Genomic DNA, 20,813 nt, shown 5'->3' with positions numbered 1-20,813 from the left:
ATCATGGTGAGCAGCTGTTCCTTAGTCTTTTATTTGCTAGAGAAGCACTGACCTTCATTTATCATTTTGTACCTCAGATAGTCATTTATGCTCACGCAAAGTGTGACACACTGCTGTTTTTCTAATCATTGTTCTGGCCAAAGGGATAAGTCAAAATTAGTGTTAAACAGTAGAAAATCAGATGCACCTATTTAAATGTAGTTAAAGATACATTTCAAATAAATCTATAACGTACTTAATGTAAAACACATTTGAATTATTTTTTGAAATAGCATATTTTCCTAATCCTTTGAATTTCCCCTGTGATATGCCACTCTTTGAACATGAAAACAGGGAAAGAGCAATAAGTATGGTTATAGACTGGAACTTCTTTATAGAAAAAGTCAGCTGAAGCTTCCATTCAAGCTTTGAAATACAGTTACTGTCCTATGAATTTTTTATGAAACTTTGTGTGTTTCAGAATTCCCACAGTGATTTTAGAAACCCACAGAGGTAGTAAATACTATGCAGATCTTCTAGGTGAACAACAAATCAGATCAGAAGTAGAAGCAGCATAAAAATAGAGTACCTAACTTTAATTTGCGAGCCACTGAATAAAGAGTAATGTACATTTTTAAGGAAAAGAAACTGACTGAACAGCCAAAGAAAAAGGTAAATGAAAATTAAGTCCCAGTGAGCTTCTCATTTTTCAGGTGGCCAATCTCAAGCTTAAGTTTGTCACAGAAAAATGCTTTGGGTTTTTTGTTTTTTGAGCTTGCCAATTTTATTTTCAATCAACTGAACCAGAATATTTAATCTCAGGAGTAGAGGCAGATGTCTCTTAGATAAGACACCTGCTTCCTTTAAGTTAGAAAATATAGTCAAATTGCATTAAATTATCCACCTGCATGAACATATTCTAGCTGCACAAAGGGGAGTTGTTTGCAAAGCATTGATTATACTTAACTTGCAGCAACTCAGATACTTGTTACTGCTTCAAGGGATGGTTGCAGAGATCAGAAGAATCAGATTCAATGACTGTACCCTGTCTCAGAATGCGGTGCAGAAAACAGTTTTCCTTGCTTGACCAAAGGAGACTAACATCACATGAAGTACGTTCACCACCACCTACATAAGCACAAAAGAACAGGCAGATAGGTGAGACCAAAGGTCTAATTTCAATACCAGCTGACAAAAGGTACCTAGGGAAGAGTATAAGAACAAAACAAGTCTGTAGTGACATTTCCCAAGAATACCCTTCTAGCTTCTAGCCTCTTGTGTCTCAGGCACCTCCTCAAGACAGAACATACACTTTCTGGAAAACAACACCCATTGTCTCATCTCAGGTGACTCAAGGAACAGAAACCCAACAGCTACATCTACCTCAAAATCAGGAATGGGCTCATTTGTGCCCTAAACTCACCAGCTTTGGCAAGAAGCAGTGCTAAAATCCTGAAAATATAGGATCCCAAACAAGCATAAAGGGCCAAAACCTCCTTTGCTTTACGCTGTTGTAAATCATAAGTTACTCTGTGTATGTTGCACACTTCTGAAATGACAACTATAGACAAATCCAGCCTAGCAACTGACCTGTCTCAGTGATCAATGCAGAGGGTAGGGAGAATCCTGGGTGATCCTCTCCATTTTATACTGTACAGTACCCATAGCCAGTATTTATCAGTAGAATAACGATAAAGAATAGTTATAGGTTTCCTTCAAATGTTCCCCTCACAAACCTTGTACTTCAGTTCCTGATTCTCCTGCGCAGGACCAGGAACAGCTGAGCAGTCCTTCTGTATGCAGTAAGCCAAGGATGCAGGTTATTTCTTTTGCATACTGCACATGCTGTAGTATTAAAAAGTATAATAGACTTTATGTTCCATGTTCACAAAGGACGTGCACTCAGAGTACAACATATGCACTTCACTAGCCCATCCAAAAGAAAAAAAAAATGCCATTTTGATAATAAAGTTACCAAGTCTTCTCCCCCAGACCTCTTAGCAGAAGGAGGAAATTGCGACTATTGACAAGAAGTACGTAATTTCCTCTTGATTCCTATTCATAAACTCCTCATGAATGTTAACACTGTAAGTCTTGTGTATGATTGAAATTAAGATTTTTGCATGGCAATACTTGCTTCCTTGTACAAGCTTGACCTACAAAGGCTTTCAGGTTGTTAGAGTTGTTTGCATAAGAAAGGAAGCTTCACTTTATTGTGAGCCATGGCAGCCTGGTAGGCCGATAAAGCTTCACCCTAGACTGTTGTGTTAACTTCTTTGTACTTCTGATCTCCCTATTCATTTGCTTTTTAAATAACAGAGAAAAAATAGATCAGATAGATGCATAATTTACAGTTACACTCATTTTCTGTCATGCTTATTGCCTAGTGGCAATCTCTCTTTGACTTTCAAAAGAGTAAGATGGAGTCTTTCAGCCTTTCAAAATGTAGAATTTTGAAACACGTTCTGCTTTAAACTGTGGTTATTGTGCAATGATGATTATTTTAAAAATAGAATTGTCATTTGTTGTCTAAAAGAATAGGACTTCCCATAAAATAAAGGCCAAATCCTGTGGGAGAAAAAAAAAAAAAAAAAAAAAAAAGGAAAAGAAATCACAGACAAAAGTTAGAACATTGATGTAAGTCCTGTTAAAAGAAATATAAAGAGATTAGCTTTAAGTGAGCTTTAAGGTCCTACAGCCAATGGGATCACATACAAATGCATTACCTTTATGTAACTGCCACCAAATTCAGTAGTTACACCCCAGATGTGGTACAGTGCAAGATCCATTAAAATCAGTAGCCCATGGCCTTGGAACTGAACATCATGGTGCCTGTTTTCTGTGTTTTTTGTTTGCTTGTTTGTTTTGTTTTAAATTCAGATGTGCCTGCATAAATCCTTTAGGTTTCTCTTACTGAGGGCAACGCATACTACAGCCCTGTAGGCATCTATTCACATTCCTGTCAACCTTGTATGAGCTCACACTACATATATCCTGATGGGTGCCAGCCCCTCATCTTTCCTCCTACAAGCCTCTGTCTACAGCTTGCCATGCGTTTGATAACTTCATCGTGGGACCAACCACACAACTTAATAGGCCCTGCCTGAATCTCACCACTTGTTAACTTAGTACTCAGAGCCAGAAGAAAAGGATACCAGCCAGTGGAGGTGGCTATCAGATTTACATCAGGCATTTGTAGCTTGTAGCCCAAGAGGGCAGAGTAGCAAACAGGCTTTCCAGGGACCCAGGGCAGAGCATTTCAGCAGACATTATTATCTATTTACATCATTTTTCAATTCATGCTGGGATGTATTGAGACGCACCTTTTTCCTACTAATAAGATCCTGAGTCAGAGGCCACCAAGGATAGAGCACACAAGAAAAGATTGGACACAACTTTCTTGGGTACCCTCGAAGATGGGAAGGAGTAGGAGAACAGACACTAGCAAGGCCAAGGTTCTTTCCCAAGTCAGATAGAGAGGAGATGAATCACATGTCAACATCTCACCATTTGTACTCCTCTAAAAAGCTTTATTGTTTTTCAAGACAAGACTTTTTTTTCACCTCACTCCACACTTTATTCCCTTCACAAAGAATGTATTCTGATGGCCCTGCTGCCAGGACTGAGCACCCTGAGTGCTTTTCTGTGTTCTTGGCTCATCTGGAAGGCAAAGATGGCATTTACTGCAAAGGATTTTGTCCTTAGCCCACCCTGTAATATTTTGAAACGTGGAATTTCATGGGTATACACCTCAGCTGTACGAGTCCTAACCTGAAAGCTCTGTCAAAGGCTGGCAATGTTAAGAAATTCCTCTCCTGGCCTGGACTTTCACAAAACCAGGCAAAATTAGTTGTCATTTATACATATATATATACATATATTTATACATATCCATATGCATGTATATATATGTTCTTTATATATGCTTAATTTTCATCCTAAAAGGCATAGAGCTCTACTCACAGATGGCTAGTCTGTCCTTCCAGGCAGGTGTCTAAATTAAAAATGGTTATCATCTGACCAAGCAATCTTACCCAGTAATCTGGATTTTAAATAAATAAATAGATAAATAAAGCATATGAAAACATGTTAAGATATACCATCTTTGTTCCTGGCCTCTGCATTTGGCCAGCATTTCCTTCCAACACTCAACATCAAAGCCATTTCAAGACTAGCCCCGTACTTGAGCCATCTTCACAGGCAGTCCTTTTCCCATGTCTGTTCCCGGGACAATTATCTGGCTTGACAGGATTCATTTGGATGGCTTAACCTGTGGGCAGGGTTCTTCCTCCACCCAACAATGAAAGAGATGATTAATCTAACATATCCCAAAGCAAAGTAGATTGCCACATAGAGTAGCAATAGATGGGTTTCTAAAAAGACCAAGCAGGGGAGACTGTGATAGAGCAGAACTTGGGACAAGGGAGTGATGAGGCCAAACCAAAAAATCACCAACAGGATAGCCTTTCACAAATTACACCTTTTTGATATTTTAGGATTTTTAATTGCTGGATGCATAGCCCAGGATGCTAATTCAGAAAATGTTCAAGAGTAACAGACCAGAGTAATGACTGAAGTAGTGATGTGGCAGCCAACCTGTCAGTGAGCTTTCTGTATAGCAGGGGAAAACATTGCTACTTGATCAAGTAGGAGATGTGTCTTTTCAGGTGTGCCATTCACATTTTGTCCCCTGAATGACTTTATGCCAAAGTGGATAAACTAATAAGGGATTTTTTTCAAATACATGCACAAGAAATGTATTCACTCCCTGCAAAAGTGTTCTTTATTGTACCAAGCCAAAACATTCTATATAACTGGTGAGTGCTTATAACCCAAGTTAGCTAGGTTTAACAGCTAACCAACAGCTAGGCCGGGAAGGAGACAATTCCTTTCAGGTCACACAGAGCTGCATCAAATCTCTCTCCTTTTAGCAAATGAAGTCCTCAAAGCCCTGGGAAGGAAGGAGAGAAGCCATGTGGAGAGAGCTGGGTGGTCTTCACAGTAGGAACAGGCAACCAAGCTAGTGACTGATTTTGCTTTACCCAAGCATGGGTGCAGACTGGCAATGGACAACACCAGTACGTGCATAACTAAAGCTAGGACTATTCCTAGTGGTTGACATGAGAGGTAGGAAAAGGCAAGACCAAGCAGAAGCAGCCACAGACCCATATGGTAACCGTGGAAAGACAGAGCAATGGCAAACTTACTCACATGTTTCATGCTGACCACCAAGAACCACTGTAATTGTCTGATGTCCTCCAAGGGCATGAAAAAGTAGAGAAACAGACTGTATCTTCCTCAATACTTAGCCAGCATCATACACAAACCTATGCAAGGCAGAAATATGTTTTCTTTCTCATCTGAGAACCCCAGACACATCTTGTGCAACTGTGGGAATGAGATATGCTCTAGCTGCAGCAGATAGAGTCTCAGATGGGACTCAGTGAGATGTAACCAAGGTCTCTCCTCATAATCTTGTAACAAGCAGTGGACAATCAGCGCTCCCCAGCACTGAGCAGGGTTATTTTATAAAACGCACCAGAGTTTGCATTGAAAAACAAATAGCCAAACAGAACTGTGACCAAACAGCAAGTGAAATTGACCTATTACCTTCACTAAAATAGGACAAGGTCATTCCACAATTTTCACTGCTATTTCAGTAGCTTAAAATTTATCATAGTCTTAGCATTAAAACTATATTACAGTTGGTTTTACTGATACCAGAAAAGTATTTACTCCTAAGTGCCTAAGGGCTGAATTATTTCTCAGTAACCACTGTAAGTTAAAAACAGTTAGAAAACCAACCCCCAGCCATTCTCTTATCCTACATAAGCCTTGCTTTGTATAGCATCTAAATCCTCTGTGTGTCTTGCTAGAGAGCAAAGACCCTCATGTTTTGAACCATACAAAATCATCATTATCCCTCAATCAAATTCACATCAGTAAGCTAGGTAACAAAGATGTAAAGTGATATAAAATAATAAACAATTATCTTTGTAAGTTCTATTTTCTAGTTCAAATCCTCAGGCTACTGCCTCCAGCTGTACACAGTTCGGGCACTAGCTTGTCATGTGACTTTTGGTACTGTTCAGGTGTTTATATTTCAAGTTACAGAAGAGAAAAATGAGACAGTATTGTATTAATAAGTGTATTACCAAATGTTTCAGATATAAATTTTAAATTTGGTTTAAGACTAATATACAAGAATTTTCCTTAAGTTTGTGTTTAGAGTTGAAGGAAATAAGGTTTTGCCTAGAGAAAAGGAGGCTCAAGGGAGACCTTATCACTCTCTACAACTACCTCAAGGGTGGTTGTAGGAGGATGGGAGTCAATCTCTTCTCCCAAGCAAGAAGTGATAGGACAAGAGGAAATGGTATCAAGTTGTGCCAGTGAAAGTTTAGGCTGAATATTAGGAAAAAATTCTTCACTGAAAGGGTTGGAAAGCATTGGAACAGGCTGCCCAGGGAAGTGGTTGTGTCACTGTCACTGGAAGTATTCAAAAGATGTGTAGATGTGGTGCTTAGGGACATGGTTTAGTGGTAGACTTGGCAGTGCTAGGTTAACGGCTGGACTTGATGATCTTGGAGGTCTTTTCCAATGACTTTCCAATAGATTTTATGATTCTATTCTACTCAGTGGTGCTCCTGCAAGACATGGGTCTCAACCCAGAAGAGAATGGAAACAAATATTTAAACATGTGAAGAGTGACTGCAATCTGTGTTGCATATTTAAAATTAAGCATATGCTTTGGCATTTCTCTGGGCTGGCACTAACAAGGTTTCCATTTCAGGAAACAAATGGCATCAAGTAATCCCTCTTCATCACCGTAGTAAACAATTTAACATAAAACCTCAGCCTGGATTTATTTGCAGTGATACAACTGACACATGTAAATTGCCTTTTGTTCTTCTATTACCTTCAAAACTATGGATCAAATATATAAGTAATATGTAAAGACTTGCAGAGAGCTCAGCTATTCAGGCGAGGTCAGACACAGTAAAATCAAAGGATCATACAATGGCTTGGGTTGGAAATTCCAACCCCCCTGCCATGGGCAGGGACACCTCCCACTAGACCGGGTTGCTACATTTTTTGACATCTAAAGGCCCACTGCACAGCTCTGCTGATACTAAGAAAGTTAACTGTTCACCATTCTTTGGCTAGGTCTCTATCAACAATGATGATCTATGAATAGCTTTCTAAGGCATCATGAGGAATTCAGCTCTGGTGCTTTTAAATCCTTTTGAGTCATATTTCTGTGCTCTGGGGCTTTTATTACAGATGAGTTAGTTGTAAAAACACGTAATATCCCAAAACATCAATCTGAAATGGCATAATGAGAGCAGGATTCATGTTAAAAAAAATCAATTACTGACAAATCAATATATCTTTCTGCTATTTCTGTCTCACTGTTTTATTCTTTCATGAGGTCTACAACTTCAATTAAAGACTAAATGTGTTGAGCTATCATACCATTAATTGTTCTCAATAGGTGGAATATTCCTACTTACATACGAATGCCCTTGTTCTGTTACAGATAGGACAACTGCCTCACGCAGAGACATTGTTGCTATAGTGTGAAGTCCCAATCAGCATCCAACATTACTGCTTATGTTGAGTGCCTGTGGCTAAAGTCTGATTAGCAGAGAACTTCTCTCTATCTCCAATTTTGCTACCAATTCTCTTGTAGTAAGTCAGACAAGCAATGCAAGTGTTTGGAGTTAAATCTAAAATCAGAGGTGCCCAAAATAGGTAGCACCTTTTACTACATAATATCTGGATTTATGGGTTTTAGTGGGGGGGGTTGCTTGTTTGTTTTGGTGCTGCTGGTCATTTTGTTTTTATTTTTTAAAAAGCTCCGAAATCTTTGAATGAAAGACTTTCCTAAACTTGTCTGATGGCAACAGGGAAAATGCCCGGATATTTCAAGTAATGAGGTTTAGATCAGACTATGCATAGCATAGACAACTACTATTCTTTTCTATTCACATTTTTTTGCATTTTATAATATATTGGGAATACAGTTTATAACTCTTGAGGCTCTTCTTGTACTTTTTTCAGAAGGGCTGACAAAGAGACAAAAATATAAATAAATAAAAACAAGCTTTACTTCTCGTAACCATGTAGTAATCTTGGTTATAGTCAGCACATATTCTTAGATTTCATTGACCTTAACAGGAGACTCATTTTAAATGTATCCATTCTGAAAAAAAATATTTCCTCTTGGTTAATAAACACATGAACTGTTTCTTTTAGACTCATAGGCTTGCTTCATATTTTCCTTCAAGCTGAGACTTACTGTGAAATCTACAAATAAATGTTGACCTCATATCTCTTATTGTACTTAGAAATACTTCTGTAAGCAAGGATCAGAAAAAGTGGTTAAAAAAAAAAAAAAAGCACACTCCAAGCTAGAACCATTTACATTTGTGCAGAGCTTCAATCATACTAATCATCCATTTAAGAGACAAGACTTCTTAGCTCAAATACTGACATTCCAAATTCAACTACATATGCTCAGAATTAGGGATGCTTCATGTCCCACCACCTCAAAAGATACACTAACCAAGCATATAGTTGTCTACATATGGCTATGCAGTTGTGCTCTAAGCAAGAGCAATAACCGTGTTCTCTATAGTAACCCTTTGCAGAAATTTCTAGTTTATGAGATGCTGTTCCCCACTACCACGCATAGTCACAACTCTTTCTGTTTGTAATATTAGAAATTATATTAAATGCTGCCACAGAAAACTTAAGAATATTTTTGTTTTTACAAAAATATTTTCATTTACTTCTTAATGTCTTCACTTAATACTAGAAGTCAGATCGTGTTATAGACCCATATGTATCCAAGCATGAGTGTTGGAAGTGGTTTTGATCATAATTGCATCATAGTAAAACATCCTTGTATCTAATAGTGGTTAGACATCACCAGCTTTCAACTAGGTGGAAGTAATCTCATGGTAATATGTATTCAATGCATTCCGTTTATTACAGAAAAAAAAAAAAAAAGCCAAAACTGTTCATATAATCTGGTGTCTTGATTCTACCTATGGCCAATATCAAATGTGTCTAATGAAGATGTAAATAATGCAGTAGCAAAAAGTATAAGAATATTGTTTGTACTCCAATGGAAGGAACAACTATTCTCTATATTGAACAAGTGTAGAATCAGTCATGTGTAGGAAAGTTCATATTAGCATTTCACATTTAATAGTTTGTTTCCATCTTAAAGCATGACAACTTCGCTTTCAGAACAACAGATCTGCTAGCCAATAGAGGAAACAACAGCAGAAGGTATGGACAGTCACATATGGCCAGATCAAGGGAAACATACGGACTTAATACCTGCTGAAGTTCTGGCCAACAAATATTCCAGATACCCAGAGAGAAATCTGCAGGCACCTGGGTAGTCTGATTTGTGGTAAACAAACGTCACACATATTCCCAGGTTTTATGATTTAAAAAAAAAAAAAAAACTATATCATTTAAATTCAAACTGTTTTTATCCATTTCCTACACCAGCAGCAGGCACAGTGGCTCTTGCTTGTTTTCTTACTTATGCCAAATATGTTACAAGGATGATCTGTGAAAGAATTGTGTGAGATAAGCACATAAAAGTTAAAATTAAAGCCAAGAGAGAACCCTTGAACTCTTTTGCTAGTCATTACTCCTGTTTTCTAGTATTTAGTCTCTCCACTTTGCAACTAAGACTGTAATACAAGATGTTTCGACATTTTTAAAAACTTCTGTGTTTGATACACAGTTATTCTGTAAATAAATCTCCCACAAAGTGCTTAAAGGTTTACTTCTTACTTTTTAGCAACTAGGTATAAAATATTGGGCTATAAAATGCTTACAAAATTAGATTACTGGAAGTGAATAGAACACATTGTTATCTGCTGAACCAATGATGGGTCAAATGGCAGTTTGAATTCTTGTGGTGAATATGACTGTGACCTTCACATATGCCATTGACAGAAAGCAATTTTATTTACATTTTTAAATCCACATAAAGGTGAAAGATGGTACTGCTACAAAATGAAACATTAAATTTTTTTGTCCCAAGGCATAACTAAACTCTCCCAAGGTCACATATAGCCTAAAATGAAGCAAGACTTTCTCAGTTGTGCTACCAGTATATTTCATTCAGAACTGGTAGCACTGTTGATCTATTTTCATTTATCAGTTGAAAAAAAAAAAAAAAAAAAAAAAAAAAACCTCTGTGTTAACTCTGTATTTTAAAATAAGAGACTGCTTCTTTCGTCCTTTAACTGCTTCTGCAGACTGATCACTAATTATGTTTGGAGCTGCTACGACAAGCTACATGTTTCAGTTGTACAGATTAAAAAGGTCTACCCATCGGTGGCAGGGTGAAAACACCTTATTCTAAAAGAAATTATCTTCTGGACCAACAGCACTATGATGTCTGTACCTCTACAACAGTACATTTAGAAAATAATGAAACCTATATATAATTTGATACAATCTGCATATTTAAGTATTTAAAGAACAGCTTTTTTCATTCTGTGTTTACCAAATGTGTCTAGCCACCACTTTTAACCACTTTTAATTTAAAAAAAAAAAATCCATTCCATTCCATACCCCGCATTACCTTTGCTCTTTCTAAGCAGTTCATGATGAAAAGATATTACTAAAAGTCTGGTCTGTAACCACTACACAGTCAGCACTGTTATAAAAAAAACATAAATAATAACTGGATTCTTCCAACCATTCTATTTAACACTTCAAGTTTCTCCAAAGTAAAATATTGTGTGTGGTTTTTTGCTGTTTTTTTTTAAAGCAAAAGGTATTTATAGGATAACACCATTTTAGAGAATACTGTCACACAGTGTCTAGGAAGGTACATGTGTCTATAAATTATAGGTGCTTCTGGTGGCAATGGTTATGATTAAGTTTACCTGAAACTTCCCATAAGACCTTTTTTTCAATTGCTTATAAGTTTGCTGAACTTTAACCATTTGAAGTAAAATTTTCACTGCAAGGTATCTGCCTCAATATTTGTTAAGTCTTTGTGGAAAGTTTTACAAAAATGGTTTAGAGAACAAGATTACAGGAAAAATATACCTTGCTTTGACAAAACAGTTCTTCTTTTAGAAGTCCTAATGATGCCTTTATAAAGAATGGAAAATTTTTGACGTGTGGTAGTGCATGGCCTTTTTGTCAGGCATATAATTTTTACAGTTCCTGAAATGCCCATTCAAAGTCAGTCTAGTTTGTTGGTGGTGGTTTTGTTTTGTTTTTTTAAATCTCAAGTCCAAGCTATTATTTTTCAGAGCCTTCCCAGATTTTAGAGCTAAAATCACGAGTATTCTTTACATGCTTCCACCCTCAGAGCTATTTGTGTGGGATAGCCTATACATGTTCCAGCTCCACAAAATAGTGTGTTTTCTCAAGCCCACAGAATTAGATACACAGAGCAACAACATCCCTGCAATCCTCATTCCTGGTGTCGTGTGCCGATGAAATGAGATGCTGGAGCCTTGTTCTCAAGTCCTCTTACTGAGGGTTCCTGCCAGTGAAGCACTGAGGAGGAGGCTAGACAGAAAGAGCATGTAGTATTTAGAAGATAGATTTTTTATGGGAAGTAATAGACATAGTTCTGCTACAAATCATTAAACAAAGCCAATTATAAGTTTTTGTTTGTTTGTTTGTTTGTTTTAAAAGGACAGGGAGAGAGGGATGGAAGTACCTGACAAATTGTTAGCTTGTTTCAAGGTAACAATATACACCCACAACTGACCTTGAATATTGCTTTTGGGGAAAAAATCATGTGCCTGAGATCCTGAAGGCATTTAACAGCCTTCTGGAAGTAAGTCATTAGCTGTGCCATGACAGACTTGCAGAGGTTTATTAAAGTTTAAGAACAAAAATTGGACTTAGATGTAGTTATGAAGATAAAAGAAGTCAAACAGATAAAAAACAGGAAAGTACATGACTGCTTAAGCTTAGTATTAGCAGTTTTCACAGATTCTTCAAGTTAGACCCAGAAGGTGCCTATAATCACCACAATTAAGTGCTCACACTTCTCCGTCTCAGGAAATAACATGTCCCTAACCTGGAATTAGGTACCCACATAACACTGATGGATATTTTCTGAAAGCATGATTTACAGAAGCCACAATGCAGGCCAAGCTAAGCCACCAAAGGAAGGTGAGGAATTAACTTCAACACTTTCTGATATTTCCTAGGCATGCACTGCTCCTATAGTTAGCCACCTTATTTTACTGTTACTAATATGCCCATGGATAGAGTAGGCAAGAAAATGTAACCTCAACTTTCTGGTTCAACCACTTCTTTCACAAACATTTACATTGTTTCATTACTGTGCTCAATGGCAGTAATACTGCATGAGCAAAAACAAAAACTAGATGAAGAATTCAGCTTTGACCGAAGCCTGTGACTGAAGTCTGTCTTAGGTTTGTGTGTAACACTGGCTCGGTCACTATTGATTCTAGAAGCTGTGTAAACAATTCTTAAATAGCCAAGAATACAACAGAGGCCAAGGTTTATAGGAAAATGACAGACAGAAATAGGCATCGAAGGAGCCGAACCTGTAAAAGATCAACAATTGGGACCGAATGAGTCTTTATTTAGTTTCTGTTGATTTCTCTGAGATTTTATTTTGAATTCTCAGCAAGAATTTGAGCTAGGATTGCCATTTGATTACTGTACTCATTTCTATGCAACTTCAGTGACTGATTCAAATTTTAGAACCAACAGGCTTTCATTGAAGATGAACGCCCTGCTCATCTTTATGAGAGTTAATAACACACATTCCCTACAGTTCCAAACAAACCGTCTAGCAAAAAAAAATATATATATATATAAAATAGAGGTTGCCATAGTAAACTTTCCTTAAGTATTAAAGAGGTCGAACCATGTGATTTTTTTCAAAAATAGTAGTTCCCATATCATGTTTACTTGATACTTGTTTACTTGTTTTTACATGAAAACAGGGGTAAAAAAAGCATAACCTCGAGTTTAACTGCTAGAAGTCACTTTTGTGTTGGCATTCCTACTAGGACTTTTAAGTAGTGATACATTTAACATCCTTAAATAACCCCCAAATTTTTTCTGTTGTCAAAGAGAAAGATCTCAATTAAAAAGATAGTTGAGGTTGTTTTCTGTTAGGCTGTCTTTATGACAGCTTTTTTTTTCCTAAATATAGACTCAGAAGACATTGGAAGTTAGAATAAATTTATCAATGCAATTTCACGTGGGAAAATTTTCCATTCCCACTGGACATATTTATTGGAATCTGACTGTAGCTGGCCACATTAATGGCAAACAATTTATTTGATTAATTGACCCTACATTTCTGTTCATGAAATAACCTCTCCCATTTTGATTTCTGCTTTTTTTATTCATGAGTATTCAGTGAATGTTTTCAGCATATTTTATGCAGGAGTTTGTTTGGGAGCTGTTTGTTTCATCTAATCACAATGATTTTTTTCTTATTATTTTAAACAGGACATGGCATGACTTGAAGTCTTCAGATAGCATTGCCTTTGTTCCCTACTTGACTTTGCCACTGTAAGTGCAATATCAGGAACAATTCTGATACAACTGCTGAACATCTAGAATTATGCTTGAAGCTCTGACCTACCAAGAGATGCATGAATCTATACAGAAGCAATCCTCACATAAGCATTCATCAGAAAAATATATATATATATATTTACACAGATATACATTGAAAAAATGTAGAGAATGAAAATATAAGAAAATTAAAAGGTTCTGAAGATCAAAAGCTTCTATAGCTGAATACTCATGCTATTATCCCTCAAATGCCAAGCTATATTCCTGTTTTTCTCTGTTTTCCAACACAGAAGGATCCTTCATGCATTACTTCAGCCACCACATGGTTAGCTGCAGTTAAAACATTAAAAAAAGGACAGCATGGACCATAGCCCATAGGTTATGCAAGCAGATCTCTAGGAAACCAGAATTATGAGATGTACAAGCAATGAGGTTTTTTACTTAATAATTTATTAGCATAAATCCACAGTAACTAGACTTTTCTAAATAGGCAGAAGAGAGAAATATTCAAAATATTTCTAAAGCCTTTTGAGATGAAAACAAAAAGGCAGAGCATAGCTGTATTTACTGAAATTCCTAAAAATTCCTAGAATTCATGGATTAATCTTAAATCAATCATGCAATACTCAAAGAGCTCTAAGTGGCTGTCTTAGTCTAACATCCCCTGTAGTGTACAGAGTTGGAGTAAAAACTAAACTTTCATAATGGCCCCTTAGAGCCATCACATTCCCACCAACAAACAACTTTTCCTGACAAATACATGAGTATTTGCGTGATATTATCTGAAGTGTTTTAAAGCCCAGGAAGTTTAAAACTTTTCATGAACAATTGAAATGTAGGTGCTACTTTAGGGCACATAAAAATATATGAGCAAAATTGAGTCAGGGACATGTCCAGCTAGATGAATTTTAGCCTGAATCAACAGGCTAGCGAAGTCACAGCTCCACCTGTTGAGCTAAAGCAAATCATCCACCCACAACAGCTGGCAGCACAGATTTTTATTTTTTTCCCCTTTTTTTTTTTGCCAGACATAGATCACTAATACTGTGATACTTGGCTAAAACAAAACATAAAGGTTTACGTACAAATCACATAGTCATTACTCTAGGTGAAGGAGTACCGTAGCTATTGAGCCGTTCTGATGGAGAACAAAAGGACCTGGATTTAAAGGAGGGGTCTCGTGGCAGACCAAAGACAGGACATCATTCTTCTTGGTAAATTTACTAAAGCACACCACAATGACAGAAACAATGTTAGAAATGAAAGAATATAGAACCCACTCAGCTCTTTTTGACTTCACAGGAAATTTGCTCACACCAAAGACAATGAATACCACTAATGAAATACTTACATCTCACATCTGAAATACTTATATATTTAGCTCTACATACATGCTCTTCTACATTTATTAAAAATGTTCATTTCTTTCTTCTGTGCTAGCTATGAAAAGCCACTGCACATAAAACAACACAAGCTAAAATGTAACGAAATATTGTTCCCAAGCACCTTAAAAAAATGGAAATCAAGCTAAGAACATCATTTTTTGACCAGAGAAGTCAATGGCAAAGTTCTCATGAGTCTGAATGGTGTGAGCAATCAACATGCAATATTTTTGTGGAAAAATAAATGAGTAATTTTATATATATATATATATATATATATACACACACACATATATATATATGTCTTACATGGTCATCTTTAAAGTACATATATTTTTTTGAAAAGAAAAAAATCTTCAGTGGTCTGCAAAGAAAAGCATACATCGATAGCAGTTAGACTTCAAATCTAGATCACAGATAGAATACTCCATACAGGCCACACATGGCTTCCTCAGATAGTCACCATTTGCATATCTTTGTAATTTTAGAAAACAGTAAGTGTTGGTGTTTGAACACTCCAAAAATACATTCACCAAAGAAATATAAACAAATAATGTATTCGAAAAGCCTACTTTGGGTTTCATTTCAAAGATAAAGACGTTTTGCAGACTATTTATAAGAAGTTGAATTAACAGTCAGAATCAGTCAGCTCATGGTTTCAAAAATTCAGAATTAAGCAGAAAAAATATATTGTTCAATAACAATTGGATAATTGTTACTATCAAATTACTTATCATCCAATAATTATTGTGAAAAAATAATAAAGGAGATACGTTTATGATAAGGGATGATAGGTAGTATAACGCTTTTTTGTAAGAACAATTCTTTTATAAATCCTAAGTAGCCTAGACATAAATTCAGCAAGTTCTCAGCAAAATTATTACTCTGTGAGATTCACAAAGATGTTGCTGCATGATCTTTTCTGGCATGGCAAAAGAAAATTTTGGAACCTAAAAGCAGAAATGCAAAATCCATACTGCATTCAATTTCTTATGATCCCCATTCATTAAAACACTGAAACACGAGCGAGTCTCCTGTTTTCAGTTAAGCTTGTGTTTTGCTTCTAAAACATAGTCACAAACCACTGGCATCTACCTCAAAGTGTCTGGTGTGACCCCACAATCTCAGAACATCCCATAAATTGTGCAGAAGCAGTCCTACCTCCTCTAATCCACTTAGTCACACATTTCCATATTCATTTGGATTGCATTACACAGAAAGACTGAACCATATCATTACAATCTGTTAACCCACCCAATAACTTTTCCAAGACTCACACACTGCTCCTAGCTAGCAAATATGTGCATTAAAGATGCAAGTACAAGCTACATTCTGATACCTTTACAATTCTGTGGAACAGCATGTTATTCCAGTAACTAGTGCTAGTTGAGGCAGCAGAGCTTCTCACAGAGGAACCAGGTACACAGCAAGAGAAGAGTACCACCATTTGATTCACTATAAAGAAGCTGAAAATACAGCAGGTAATTCATACGCAGCACTTTTTTATCAAAAGCTAGATAATCTTGTTCCTTACTCACTCCAAATAATCACACAGCGAAGTGGCTTCATAAAGTTAAAGATATCCTTTGTACTCAAAATCCCAGATTTTTATAAATCTTTATAAATTTTTTATATTTGTAGGTAGTGTTACTAAAGGGTCGTACTCTTGCACTTCTGTTTGCAGTATGTACCACTCTACCATCTACTGCAAGCAGGCCAGTGAAGAAAATGGGATTGTTTGTGGCAGCAGAGAAAAGAAATAAGTAGGAAAATAAAATTGTGGATCTTGTAAAGGTAATATATATCACAAATTAAGGCAGCAGAATGGAACTTATCTTTTTTAATGCTCAAGGTTTTGATGCACTATTTATTATGCACATCTTTTATGTCACATTTCTGTATTTGTATTCCTGCTTATTGCCCCGCTCTTTAAAGATCTGTGCACTGAGCAATTGTCATCCATAAAGCTACAATATTATTGCTATGTTTTACCTAGCAGTATTACTTTAAAAAAAAAAAAAATCATCTCAATGTGCAAAAGCATTCCCAATGCAAATATTAAAAAAACACTCTGTATGCAATACAGAGTAGCTGCAGCAAGTGACAACAGAAGTTACTCTAAATTAGAGTTGAATTGCAGAGTAACATTGTGATTTTATACAGACCAATATTTTACAATATTGCAATTGACTGTGCAACAACTGTGAGGGCATGGCTTTAATATTATTCTTATTTTAAGACCATGCCTTCTTTTGAAAGGTCTCAAATGCTATGGATGAGATTGTAAATATATAAAATTAATGGACTGCTTTTTCATAAGTAGTTTTATATACCTGAAGGCCTACAATAACATTTCTTGACAAAATAGCTTAGCAAGAAGAATTATTTTTCGAAAGTTCAGTCAACAATGGCTTATAAAAATGAGTGTTCTGATAAATACTCTGGTACAGGTGGTCTGAACTATCCATAACAGAAATTCCATTAGTTAAAATTTTTGAAGAGCCGCCAATGACACTTTAAATTTGAAGGGACATCTGAATAATGACAAGCAATCCTCAGTCATAGAAATTACAGTACAGAATCCGTAGTCCTCATACTAGTAAAACATTGATTTACATAGGAATGTTATCCTGTATAATACTGACGGATAAAGCCATACAATCAGCTCTATAGTAGCCTTTGTTTCTCAAGTGTTCTCAGCATGTTGCTAGTGTGTTGCTTTGGTTTTTTTTGTTCCTCCCCCCCCCCCCCTTTCTTTTTATCCTGTGGCTCATGCGTCTCTAAGATAAATACAGAAAACACTGTTCCAACAGAAAATTCTTTCCCACGTAATACAGGGCTCATGTTGTGGGGAGGTTAGTTCCCATAAGACATGACAGTCACTAAATATTTGTAATGTTACTTATGTAATTTCTGACATAGGCATGCAGCGTGGGGGAGAATCCCTATACTCATGGGACCAGATCTAAAACTACTGGAATTGTCTGAAATCACTACTGTGTTCAGTGATTTCTGGATTAAAGCATCAGACGTTTTAACTAGGAAGGCAAGTAACATCTTCTGGTTTTCAACCAAATAAGCTGCATTGCTTAGATTTTAAGTATCTGTTTACTTCTCTTCCTAATTTATTACATAAATTGTTCCAAGAATGGAGGTTACTAGATCACTTCTTTGCTAATATTATTTTGGCTGTCAGCTCTACTGCTAAAATAAGTCTGACGATCCTACACATCTTTTCCCAGCAATGAAAATTTAAGGAAATATACAAAGAAAAAGCATAGTATAATTTACTTATAAGTTTCTCAAAAGTACAGCAAAAAGCAGAGTGATCAAATAAGCACACAAAGAGAAACAACTGGGATGCACGTAAAAAGAGACAGCCAGGCTCTTCATTCCTTAGATACGTTTGCAATAAATGAGTCTGTGAGATTTAAGGAAAATAGGGCACTAGTATTGTTATCATTTGGTAGTCACCCAGAAAGCAAAAAAGCTTTATATTTCTCCCGTTTATGCCATCTGCAGATGTGGGAAGAGCAGGTAATCTTCCCGTGCACTGGTCAACCTGTCATCTAAGTGACAAAACAGCTAACAGAAGTGATACCCCAGAGGACACTGGCAAAACCAGCACATGAACAGACAGGACAGAGACCAACCAGCAGACAAATCATTTTACAGCAGACAAAGGGGCAAGAAAGAAAATACTACTGAACTACCCCTTGGAGAGAAAGAGGCAGGGCACCTAGAGAGATGAATGCAGTGTGAAAAGCAGATGAACGTTGCTGAGACATTTGTCACTAGCTGGACTGCGAGACGCTGACATTAATGAGGGTGGCGTTTGGAAGATAAAAGCAATATCTCTGAAGCAGACAATACAGTTTCCAGGCACCATGCATGGGGACATGGTGTAATCAAAAGGGACTGGAAAATGGTCACATCAAGCAAAAGCACCACAATCACTACTGATATTCATGAGAAAATATGGATCAGGAATAAATGGCCTATGGTTTTGTCTGCAGGGTTGGTGGGGATTGTAGGTTGTTTTTCCTCTCAGCCCAGTCAATTCCCATCGCATTCCGTTATCGAAGGGCTCTCCACCAGTCATCCACTTACACCTTCCTTGTCAATGGCTGGTGTTTCACTGACAAGTGCTTTTCAGGCAGCAGACCTCTAGAGGACAGCTCTGTCAACAGCAAGTGGGGATTTACAGGGGTGGAGGATCTTACTTGAGGATTATCTCCTCTTGAAAGCAAGGAGGGAGCTGGGAGATACCCTAAGCTCTGGCTGCCAGGCCACAAGCAAGTGGGGTGAGCCAGATCTGTCTGCCCTCACAGGTGTCCCAGAGCACCACCACCCTCAAAATGACATCAACACTTGATTACTTATGACTCTTTCCCACTATAACACAGGAGATGGGAACCGTCACTATTAATTTATTAATTAATCATTCCTTGCTCTCATGCCTCAGTGTTAGTTGTGTCCCACAGTCCATTTTGATTCTGATGCTCTCAGATGTCCCTGATCTCTCCCAAGAAGTAGAGGATGCAGTGGCCCTGGGATGGTACAAGACAAACCCAAGCATGCCAGAGCAACCTTCCTGATCCCCAGAGGCATCCTGCTGGGAACCTTAGATAATTAAATCCAAGAACCCATGCCTGCTTCCCTCCCCACTCACGTATTGCTCCTCTAGCCAGTTTATCCACAGAAAGCTAAGAGGCTACTTCACCACTAAAAGAAAGCCAGACCACAGCAACAGCTAATATATCAATCTGCTTGGCAGCCCATCTACTTCTTCCCCCAGGAAAGCCGATGCAGGCAGCAAAACCCCAAGTCCGGTGCAAGTTTTGGGTAAGGTCTGCACAGTACTGGCCCAAAATATTGACTAGTCCGGGACAAGGTGTCGGTGAAAAAGAGAAGTTTGGTCCGTGAAAGAGGAGTTTGGTCGGTGAAAGAGGATTTTGGTCGGTGAAAGAGGAGTTTGATCGGTGGAAGAGGAGTTTGGTCCGTGTAGAGCAGTCACCGAGGGCCCGGCCGCGCAGAGCAGGCGGAGGGGCGGCTCCGGGCGCTGTCCGTGGTGCTGGCGCCGCCGGCCCGGAGCACTCCGAGGGGCTGCACGGCCAGGCCGGGCCGGGGATCGGGGCCGGGGGGCGGCTGGGAGAGGCGAGGCAGCCGCGGAGCGGGGCACCGCAATGTCAGCCTTGCCCCAGTCCGTCTGCAAGTACAGGTCTGCTCTCCTCGCAGGTCTTGCGCTAGATTTCCCTGGCTCCAAATACTCCGACAGAAGGGGGAAGAAAAAGAAATACTAACAACCACGCGGGCTACTCGTGCTCTGAAGAAAGTTTTCCTGGACGCGGATCCAGGAACGAACAGAGAAATGGGAACACGCACTAACGCGACCGGGATGAGGACAAGCTCTTTCTGCTTCCTCTTTCATGTTCCGTGCAGGCAGCGCAGCTCCACGTGCGAAAGTGCTCTTGTCCTCAGCCTCCTGCAGAGTACCGAGCACCTCCCGATCGTCCTTCAAAACCGTCCCTTTCTATCTCCACTTCAGTTTAAAAATCGAAAGAGAGGTGGGAAGTGGTAGCAGAAAGTGGACTGAATTCCTCCTTTAATCGCAAACAAGCCCAGCAAGACGGATTCTGGGAAAAGAAAATGTATTACAGAGCAGTGACCGGTGTCATAGTAGTTAAAATAGAAGAGAAAAGCCTCTCACAAAAATCAATTCTTATGTAGATGAGGCGACATAAGCGCCTCTCTCTCTCTCTTTGCGGGCTTAGTGAATTTCTAATTAGCCCAAAGAAGCCCTAGAGGAATGAGGAAGAAAGGGCGGGAATATTGGGATATCTAGTCGTAACAAATATTGCCGTGCTGTGGATTGTCGCCTGGAAATAC

The 20,813-nt window shown here is 38.0% G+C and overlaps 1 protein-coding gene across 7 annotated transcripts in view; it reads right to left on the bottom strand.

Moving 5' to 3' along the window:
- NXPH1 (neurexophilin 1) overlaps positions 1–20,813 on the bottom strand; it is a 182,331-nt gene that overhangs the window by 119,071 nt on the left and 42,447 nt on the right. The gene's annotated exons all lie outside the window — the stretch shown is intronic.

This window comes from Anser brachyrhynchus (genome assembly GCF_964034855.1).
Source record: "Anser brachyrhynchus genome assembly, chromosome: 2".
NCBI lineage: Eukaryota > Metazoa > Chordata > Aves > Anseriformes > Anatidae > Anser > Anser brachyrhynchus.
The sequence above is the reverse complement of the archived record's forward strand: the minus strand, read 5'-3'. Positions and strand labels throughout refer to the sequence as shown.